The sequence below is a fragment of the Rousettus aegyptiacus genome, unplaced genomic scaffold (assembly GCF_014176215.1).
Source record: "Rousettus aegyptiacus isolate mRouAeg1 unplaced genomic scaffold, mRouAeg1.p scaffold_m13_p_11, whole genome shotgun sequence".
Classification (NCBI taxonomy): Eukaryota; Metazoa; Chordata; class Mammalia; order Chiroptera; family Pteropodidae; genus Rousettus; species Rousettus aegyptiacus.
In genome coordinates this window covers 42,285,314-42,295,809 of record NW_023416286.1, presented here as the reverse complement: position 1 = coordinate 42,295,809, position 10,496 = coordinate 42,285,314, and the positions used below count along the sequence as shown (strand labels likewise).

Sequence of the window (10,496 nt, the reverse complement as noted above, 5' to 3'; positions counted from 1 at the left end):
AGTGACACCATAACTTTCAGTTCTACTTTGCCTCCCATAAACTCAAAGGCAAGGCTATTTCTCACGGTATGAGCTATTTCTTTTCAACCATAGTTTACTATTCTCTAGTCAATGGAGAATCTGCCTGTTTCCTTAACATGTCTTTTCTAAATGATTGAATCTCGATCTGGGGCAGAAATACAGGAAGCCTTTATTGTATGAGAATGTTGTCCTGTACAGAGATGTCTGTAAAGATCATGGGGCCATGAGCGAACACAAAGGATTCCTAATGGTGGATTCAACATTTTAATATGGTTCCTGGGGGGTCAAGAGTTTATAAAAAATTTTAGTGGCTCACAGCAGAGCCTACAATCTTTACCTGGACCTTGAGAGCAAGTTCTTAGGCCTAATTCCTTATGAATCATCTTCCCATTGTGGGAACAATACAACAGTGCTGGAGAGTGGAGGGAGTGGCCACAAGGCAATTTACCTGAGGTTGCTCTCCTGCGGGTGGTCCTGGGTGTGTCCACTGAGATGGCGCCAGCCACTGAGGCTTAGAAGGTATTTTATGTTGGCTAGGCGAGTGAAACAGCAAAGAGAGCCTTTGGTGGTAACTGAAGAACAGTGGCTCTGTGGTCATCAGGGACCAGCAGGAGACCAGCTACTTGGACCTAATTGCCTCATGGATGGCTAGTCAGAGTTGCTCAAATTGGGTAATTTGAGGAGGTTTAATAAAAGGACAGTTGACAAAGGTGTGGACTGGAGGCAAGGAAACCACAAGAAAACTGTAGTACCTGAGGTGGAGACTGGGCCTGAAGGAACAAGGGGAAAGGGTGGTCACTGGAATCAAGGGCGGGGGGAGAGACTTGATTAGAAATAATGTTGTATGGACTACTATGAAGGAGAAGGCTGTGTGGAGAGGTACCACACAGAGCCATCACCTCCAGTCCTGGCCCGCACAGGGAGGAAGCTGGGAGTAGAAACTCACTCCTTCCTGGCTTCTTGATGTCTGCTCTCCTACATGGCTCCCTGGTGGCTTAATCCATCTAAAGGACAAAGGACAAGGCAGCTCATTGATGCTGCTCAATAGGCCACATTTTGGGGCACAGTGGACAGCGGGAAGTGGTGGAGAGTGGGCAACAGATTTCAGCACAATGGAGTAGAGGAAAAATCAGGAGGGGTGTGTATGAAGTGGTCTGGAGCAAATCCTGATCCTGAGCAGATCTGCACATGCACAGGTATGTGCTGGGCCTTATAACACACTCTTCTTGTTTTGGGGTGAGGGCCATGACCTGTGTCCACAATTTCTTTATGCATGAGGTAAAGGGTCCATGTCTTCAGTCCCAAAATGTTCTTCCCCACCTGTAAGTACTTCTTCCACTGACAGGTTGATGCCTGAAATCCTCCCATTTTAGCTTTTTTCTTCGAGCTAAAAGGTTTTGCTAACTGTAAACTCCTTGACATTCATGATTCCACAAGTAAGGAAGAAAGAAAATAAACACTTCCTGAATCCCTACTCTATGCTTGCAATGGGTACAAGAGGTTTGACTGACACAGTCACTTAGGTCACACCACAACTTTACAAGACAAGTATTATTATCTGCATTTCACACATGAGGAAAATGAGAAGTGGGGATAGGGGAATAGCCTGTCCATACTCAAAGCCCAAATTTAAATATTTTTGTAAAGTTCTTAGTCCAAAGTCCATATACTTCACTCCAGTTATTCCCAAACTTCATAGTGCTTCACCTTAGCTGAAGAGCTTATGAAATAGGCGGGATCTTTATCTGAGAGCAGGTTTTAATGTGAGGAGAGGAGGAAAGACATCCAAAAGAAGAGGAAAGAATACAGTGGAGGCAAGAATAGTGTCTTAGTCTGCTTAAGCTGCTATACCAAAATCCCACAGACTGGGTGGCTTGTACAGATGTTAATTTCTCAGTTCTGTCAGCAAGGAAGTCCAAGATTAAGGTACTAGCAGATTTGGTTCCTGGCGAGGACCATCCTACTGGGTTGCAGAGGGTTACCTTCTCGCTCTGTCTTCACATGGTGGAAAGACAGGGCTCTGGTCTCTTTTCTTATTAGGACACCAATCTTATCATGGGGGCCCCACCCTCACGACCTCATTTTAACCTAATTACCTTCCAAAGGTCCAACCTCCAATTACCATCCTGTTGGGGGTTACCAATACATGCGAATTTTGGGGTAGACACAGTCAGTTCATAGCAGATAGGAACCTTGAAGACTTTTGCCTAGGATAGGTCCACCCTGCTCTTCTGGGTAGTGATAGTACCATTCCCTTAGCCCCCAGGAAGGGCTCCAACGTGATTGCCTTTGTTATCCCTCCCTCGACTCCAATTGAACCCCAATATTCAGTCTTCTAGCCTCGCTGGATCTCACAGAAAGCAATGCTTTCAAGAGTGACGTATTTGAATTCAAAGCTAATGGTAATAGTGTTAATTCTGTGAGTTTGTAGACAAAACGTCCCGGGTTCAGAATCACTTACGATCAGCAATGCTTTTGACAGTCCACTGGATTTGTCTCTTACTTCAACAGTGTTTGGACAGAGCAGACCCAAGGACACTCTTACTTCTGGCATCTGACCACCCTCCAACCTCTTTTCCAGTGGCAACCTTCAAACCTGTCTCAGCCATCTTCAGCTTCAGAGACCAGCCAACACCGTTTTTTGAACTTAACTCCTTATTGCCCAGCAACCATGAGCTCCTAAGTCCGTCAGAATTATTTCACCGAGGTGGAGGCTGCAGTCAACTGCTTGCCAACCTGCATCTGCTGGCCTCCTACACCTAACTCTCTCTGGGCTCCTACCTCCACTGAAACAATGTGGTTCTCAAGGGTGTGGGCTGTTTCCTCTGAAAGTTGGTGGAGAAGAAGTGCAAGGGCACTAAGCATTTCTTGAAGATGCAAAACGAGTGTAATGGCCTCGCCCTCTTCCAGGACTTGCAGAAGCCTTCCCAAGATGAGTGTGGTAAAACTCAAGACACCATGGAAGCCTTTTGGGTCATGGAGAAGAACCTCAACCAGACCCATTTGGATCTGCATGCCCTGGGTTCTGCCTACACAGACCCTCATCTCTGTGACTTCCTGGAAAGCTGCATCCTAGATGAGGAGGTGAAACTCATCAAGGAGATGAGTGACCACTTGACTAACCTCTGTAGGCTGGCCAGCCCTCAGGCTAGGCTGGGTGAATATCTCTTCAGAAGGCTTACCCTCGAGCAGGACTGGGAGCCTTTGCAGCCCAGAGGCCTTTGAGGGGCCCTCTGCACCCCACTGGGGTTGGCCTTCAACCTGAGCTTCTCCCTGCAACCACCAGGCTGCCTTCTAACCAACTCAGAGCCTTCTCTCATGCCATGGACCAATGAAACAATAAAGCTTTTGGGGAAAAAAAAAAATCCATCATGATCTATGCGACACTTGCCAATCGCTCTGAAATTCAATTTTATCACCTGTAAAATGGAGTTAACACTATTTACCTGTGTAAAACTCATAGCACAATGTTTGGGATCATGGTGTGCTTACAGTGAATATAAAGAACTGTCTAGAAGCTGGCTTCCTGATTCCAGGCCTGGGCTTCTGCCTATGATTCTTCATTTCCTTTATTGAAGGCATAAAATGTGACATTTATTAAATGTTCGAGGGTGCAGGGGACCTTGTACTGACTGTAGATAGTCTGCAATCCTAACCTCTGGGTCAGAGGATTGGCTTATATGCATAAGAAAACATACGACAAACAGAAAGGAAAGAAAAACATGGGAGGGGTGGCTATGGTTTACTCTCTAAAGCCACTCCAGAACGTGGGAAGTGGTAGGAGAACCTAAAGATTTTCCCATGGATGGGGAGTGATTTACTCGCGACGGTCCGCAGCCTGTAAGCTACTGTGCTGGAGCGCCCTCTAGTAGTTCTCCCGCTGAGCCTATAGATTTTGCTTCGTAAATTTTTCTTTTTAATAAGACCAATTCTCTTGACAGTCCATCCATCCTTCCCTTCACTCGACAAAGTTTTACTGAGAATCTTCCTTGCCAGGAGATATTCTGGGCATTGAAGATATAGCAATGAACAAAACAAACCAAGTCCCTGCAATGTTCTTTCTCTGAACTAACTTGATACCTGGTTAGTAACTTCTATTTGGATTCCTTAATAACTTCCATTTGCTCCTTCTTTTGTAATGCCAGAAATTAAAAAATTTCAAACCAGCATGCTTATAGCCCAAATAAAAGGAAACCAGAGCATAGTGTCATATTGGTGCAAATTTGAGAAGTGGGGTTTTTAGCTCAGTTTTAAGTGACTTGAAATATGTCTTAGTGCTTCCTTCCTCTGTTATAGATTATGCTTCTGATTTTCATGAATGCATTTACCACTTTCATGGGTTCCTTTAGTTCTGTGTTGTCCAATACAGTAGCCACTAGTTGCATATGGCCATTTAAATTTAAATTACTCAAAATTAAATAAAAAGAAAAATTTAGTTCCTTAGTTGCACTATTCAAACTTCCAGTGCTCCATACCCATATATTACTGGTGATTGTCTTGTTGAATAGTCAGATGTATAATACTGCCATTATAGAAGGTTCTACTAAAGGTATAAGCAGTGATGGGGATCTAGCTGTGGGAGCGTTGCATTATGTCAGCACAAAGGGTAATCCATCCACTTCTTTCTTTCGCCTTCTTACCTGCAGTTTAGAAAGTGACCTCCGGTTGGTACCGCAAGGAAAATAAAGGCTGTGTGAGCCAGAAGACCTCACTAATTTCATACTGTTTGCTGACTCCATCGGGCGAGGTGCCCACCTTCTTTCTTCCTCTCTGGCCCAGTTGCTCATCCAAATGCTCATCAGACCAACAGAGGGAGCTGTTTCCCAGGCTGATCAGTTCTGTGGTTGCTTCTTTCTTGGGAGATTTTGATTGCCAAAGCTTTGCCTCTCTGCCCCTTTCATCCTGGATTGCTAGCTCTGCTCTTGCCCTCTGCCCTTTATAGTTCTAACTTTGGGCTAGAAGAGACTTGGGGGATCTTCTTATTGGTGGCTTACACAGGAAAGCATTTTATTTCCTCATATGAGAGAGCAAATGGGCAATGAATGTGAGGGTGTTTGAAAAGTTGAAAGTCTTCACTTTTTGAGCCATTACTATTTTCTTTGCTTCAGCATCAATGAAAGGTAGACTGAGCATCCTGAACTCACAGGCTCTTTCCATTTCTGCTGTTAAGTAGCATTGTGAATTTGGGTAAGTCATTTCTATCACCCTCAGGCCTCAGTTTCTCACATGTGGTGAGGGATGTAGGACTTGATGATTTCTGAGGACTTCTAGGCAATTCTAGATACTACAACTTGGCCAGAGTCTTTAAGCCTTTGTTATTCCAGTGGATGTAGAGGTTGAGATCAAGAAAAAACAGGTTCTCTTTCCAAAGAGAAAGCTTCAGGTTCACATGGTTTCACTGGAGAATTCTTTCAAATACTTAAAGGAGAATGAATTGTATACACCCTCTTCCAGAAAACAGAGAAAGGAACACTTCCCAATTCATTTTATGAGGCCATATTATCTTGATACCAAAACCAGATAAAGACAATATTTTTAAAAAGAAAATTATAAAAAACAATATCTCTCATAAACTTAGGTGCAAGATCCTCAGTAAAATATTAGCAAACCAAATCCATCAATATAAAGCAATGATAAACAGACTATGACCAAGTAGAATTTACTCCAGATAGATAGTCTGATTTAATATTCAAAAGTCTACCATATATTGAGTGGTCCGTAGAGTTTAGATATTTTAAAAAGTTCATATCCAATTGGGGAGGGGATTGTTTTATGAACTATATAGATGTCTAACCAATGTACTGTATACTTGAAACTAATTTAAATAAATAAATTTTTAAAAAGTTCACCATATCAATGGGCTAAAGAATTAAAATTATATAATCTTATTAATTAGTGAGAAAAAGCATTTGACAAAATTCAGCACTCATTTATGATGAAAACTTTCAACAAGTTAGGAATAGAGAGGAACTATCTCAATTTGATAAAGAGCATCTACAAAACCCTAAAGCTAACAGCATAGTTGGTGAAAGACTGAATGCTTTCTAAGACTGAGAGCAAGGGAAGGATGTACGCTTTCACCGCTCTTACTCATCATAGTACTAGAAGTTCTATAAAATGAAAAGCATGTGGAATGGAAAGGAAGAAATAAAACTGTCCCTATTTTGAGATGAAATGATTGTTTCTAGAGAAAAATCCCAAAGAATCTACAAAAAATAAAAATAAAATAAAAATTCCTATAACTGTCATGTGAGTTCTGCAAAGTCACAGGATACAATGTCAACATACAAAAATTAATCAAATTTCTATATGCTAACAACAAACAGAAACTGTCATTTAAAATGCCATACCATTTATAATTGTTTCAAAGAAAATGAAATATTTAAGTGTAAACTTTACAAAATACTTAAGTGTAAACTTAAGACATGCACAAGATCTATATGCTGAAAATTATAAAATGCTGATAAAATAAATCAAAGAAAATGTAACTAAATGGAGAGATGTACTATGGGTCATTGATTGGAAGACTTAACACAGTAAAGATGTCAATTTTTCCCAAATTCATCTTTAGGTTTAATGTAATTTCTATCAAAATCTCAGCAGGGTATTTTGTAGATATAGACAAGCTTGTTCTAAGATTTACATGGAAAAGCACAGGGTCTAGAATAAAAAAAAAATAGTATTTAAAAAAAGAATAAACTGAGAATAATTACTGTATTCTATATTAAGATAAAACAGTAGATCAGAATGAAAGAAAAGAGGGATGAGCCCTTCCTTGAGAGAACAGAAATGGCACGTCACGAGGCTTCCCATCATCTAATAGCTGAAGCATCGATGGTCACAGGGACACTGGAAAGCCCTAGGAAACACAGGAAATCGTATTTCCCAGAGAAAATTCCCCATCCCCTTTGAGCTCCTTCATGAATAGCAGGGACTTCAGTGAGAGTAGTTCGTGATGCTTGGCAGGAAGAATCTGAAATGCTACTGGTGTCTCATGGGGAGTCACATGTTCTACTTCTTTCCCCAAGTGCACCCATAATTTGAAGGCACGCTAGTATCTTCTCCTTCCTAGTTAATAGTTGTGTGCTAGACCCTATCCTGAATATACCTTTTACCTTCTGTGAACTCTCATATCAACAGGAGAAAGGAGAGATGTAGAGTCTGCTTGAAATTTAGGTTAAGAGACAGGATTGAAATTAAACTTACCTGGAGCAAGGCATGCACAAAGGTGAAATCAGGAATTTTAGTGATTGTTTATTTCTACATGTTCTATTTGGCTCTTTTCTAAATCTGTCTATCCTTTTCTAAAAATGTTCTATTTTTTCATGACAAGGTCTATTCTGTTATTTCTTTAGTAACTTTAAACTTGCTTGTTTTATAGAGTGTTTCTGATTATTCCATTATTTTTAATTCTTGGCATGCTGATTCTCCTATTATCTGTGTCTACTTAGCCTTCTTCAGGTGGTTTATTTCTTCTTGTGGTTTCTAAGTTTTTATTATGTCCTCATCTTTAGCTAGGACTGTTTTATTTTCAGTGAGAATGTTCCAGAAGTAAAGCCTTTTTGCATTTCCTTTTTCTGAGGCTCTAGGGTTGAACAAAGCCTGGATGATCTTTTACATTAATTTCTTGGCCTACAATTATCATATCATGGGGCAGGTAGTGAACATTTAGACCCACACAGCATTAGACTTGGGTTGGTAATTTCTTACAGGAGAGGCTCCCTCACCACCCCCCGGCCCCATCTCGAGCCCTGAGACACAGCAATCTTGCTTTCGGTTTTTCTGGACTAGTGGGAAGAGTTTTTGAGTCCCTTTTGGGCAGCTTTACACAAGTCTTAGTTCAAACTTGCACCCTGGCCCAGCCTCCACCCACTCCATGACTACCACATCAGGCTTATGTGACAGCTCTCTCTGGCTGAGTTCTCCCTTTGGTACTGAAACATAAGAGTTTCCCTTCCCTTTTTTTGACTTTGGTGTGTATACGCATCTATATGTACATATGCATACACATACGTGTGTGTGTGTGTGTGTGTGTGTGTGTGTACACACACACAGAGAGTGAGAGAGAGAGAGAGAGAGACAGAGCGCTATGGTTTACCCACATTTATATATTTGTAGTGTCAGAGGACCCATTCCCATTAGCCCAGTCCTACATGTTGTAGGAACTTCCTGTCCTCTGAGGAATTTATTTAAAAAATAACTTCCAGGATATCCACGCTATGTCTTGGGGTAAATATAAAATTATCCCAGGATTTTTAATAAGCATAATATTGTACTTATTTGATGTATAAAGAATTTGGAGTTTTGTTAAACTAGAACATTCTGTTACACCAACATGATGATCAATTATGGTGAATCTTTCATCATCTCAAACAAGATGAAAAGGGATAGGGATATCTTTGGTTTGAAGATTCTTCACTTGTGTTCTTCTTTTTCTCTCCACAGAGATGTAACTTAAACCTCTAATCATAAATTTCATATATACACATCTTTGCCTCCTCATCCATCAGAAAGCAGTTCGAAACCAGAACTCATTTCCTCCAGAAAGTCTTCCTGAATTAGCTCCTGTATTTGATTTGCCCTTGCATTTACTCTACTCGAATTTCATCAAATTATATCGCCTTCGATAACATGAAAATTGGTAAGTATTCCTATTTTTCAGACATGTAATCAATAATCTAGAATAAATGGGACTTATTGAGGGGCATTATTGTGTCTTCTAATTTTTTAAATATTTCACCAGGCCCAGGAAGGTGTTCTGTATTCTGTGGTATTTGGTTATTTTGTATACAGAGTAGACTAAGATGAATATCTTTGTCCTACTCTTCTCAGAACTTCCTGGTCCTCACCAGGCATCTTGTTTCCAGTGGGCATCACAACTAGTGATCCCAGTTCAAGGCCTCAGAGGCTCTCATTATTGGAGGGACTTCCTTCTTGCAACCTTTAGAGAGAACCCCAGATACCAGAAACAGTTAAAAAGACAACCCCCTAGCATGTGGGTGTGAGGTTGCCTGTTCCATGGACCAGTTATATTTCCCTTGTGATCACAGATGGTATCTGAGCACTTTCGCTGCTCTCTGGGAGCCCAAGAATTCCTTACTCCCACTACACCATTCCGGAATACCTGCCTGGCTATTGGGGCTGCTGCTTTTGGTCTTAAATGGCATCATGACGTCGGAATTACTTCCTAATCTGGGGGTAGATGTGTGTCTAAGCATGTGAGTGGAAAGGAAGGTAAGTCAAACCAAGCAAAGAAGTTTAAGAAAGAAATGAATCCTAAATGATGCTTAACTGGTCGAGTAAGATGTGGGTGGTCACGGTTGCTGTCGTGGCCCAGCGTGGCACGGGGCCAGATGGGCTGCTACTGCACAGGTCTTCCCTTTGCCTGTGTTTTCCACAGCTCTCATTTCCTGTTGCCCTACAGGGTCCCTCGTCTGTGCTTCCATGGTACCTCCACAGCCATAAGCCTGAATTCCAATTTAAGTGTTCATGTGATTTTCATGTGTCATGAAATACATATATGTATTTTAGTTATTGTGATAATAACACATCATGAAATCTGTCCTCTTAAAAAATTTCAAGTGTACAGTGCATTATTGTTGACTGTAGGTCTTTTGATTGTTTTTTAGCTCTTTAAAAATGCGAAAACTATTCTTAGTTCTCAAGTTATTCAGGAAAGGATGGTGGGCCAGAATTGGTCTGGGGGCTGTAGTTTGCCAGCCTCTGGTCTAGAAAACTTGGTCAAAGGCATCCAGTTTGGAAGATTCTGTTTCAGCATTAGCTACCAAGCAGCAAAGACAATAAAATCTGTGTTTCGTGAACCCAAGGGCCTCTAGAAAAGAATCTCTAATCATTTCTGTTATTTCTCTCTCTGTCATTAAACTCCAATGTTTTAGTTCCACATAAAAAAAGTCAATTGAGTTTCACTTTTGTTGTGTATAAGAAAACAGTAATAGTGTACCAGCATTTTTATAACAGGCAGAGTAGTACCAAAACAACAAACACTGGGGACCAAGAGCCTTGAAGTTGTTCAAGGACAGAGTCAGGGTCCTGTCACTTTGTAGAATGCAGTTCCTCAATCTGTCTTGGTGCTCGGTGAGGCAGGCAGATGGGTCCTTGCTCAGGAGGGGACCTGCATCTTGGTCTTCATAGCTCTGCCAGATCTTCAGGGAGTCATAGAACTGGGAAAACCGCCACTATCTCTGCACCGTGCAGGCATTGGAGGTTTCCAACATGGTGCCGTGAACCTTGAGTTTCTTTTTGGTGCATGTGTTTCCTGACCTCAGCTCCTTGATCCCTTTTCTTTTTTCTTCAAGATCAGCCCATCTGTTCTTGTGTCAGAGAAGCAGATTTGAATGGAAATCTCCTTTTATCTTTTCCACCATGATCTGTTGGCTCCTCATCTTCTACTGGTTTCAGAAGACTGGAATCTTCAAAATAGACCCCTAAGTTGATCAGTGCCTTGAGCAGATTTA

At 41.3% G+C, this 10,496-nt stretch overlaps 1 pseudogene; it reads left to right on the top strand.

The window, feature by feature from the left end:
- The first annotated feature begins 2,692 nt into the window (after nt 1–2,692).
- LOC107515949 lies at nt 2,693–3,246 on the top strand (annotated as a pseudogene).
- Nucleotides 3,247–10,496: the final 7,250 nt, after the last annotated feature.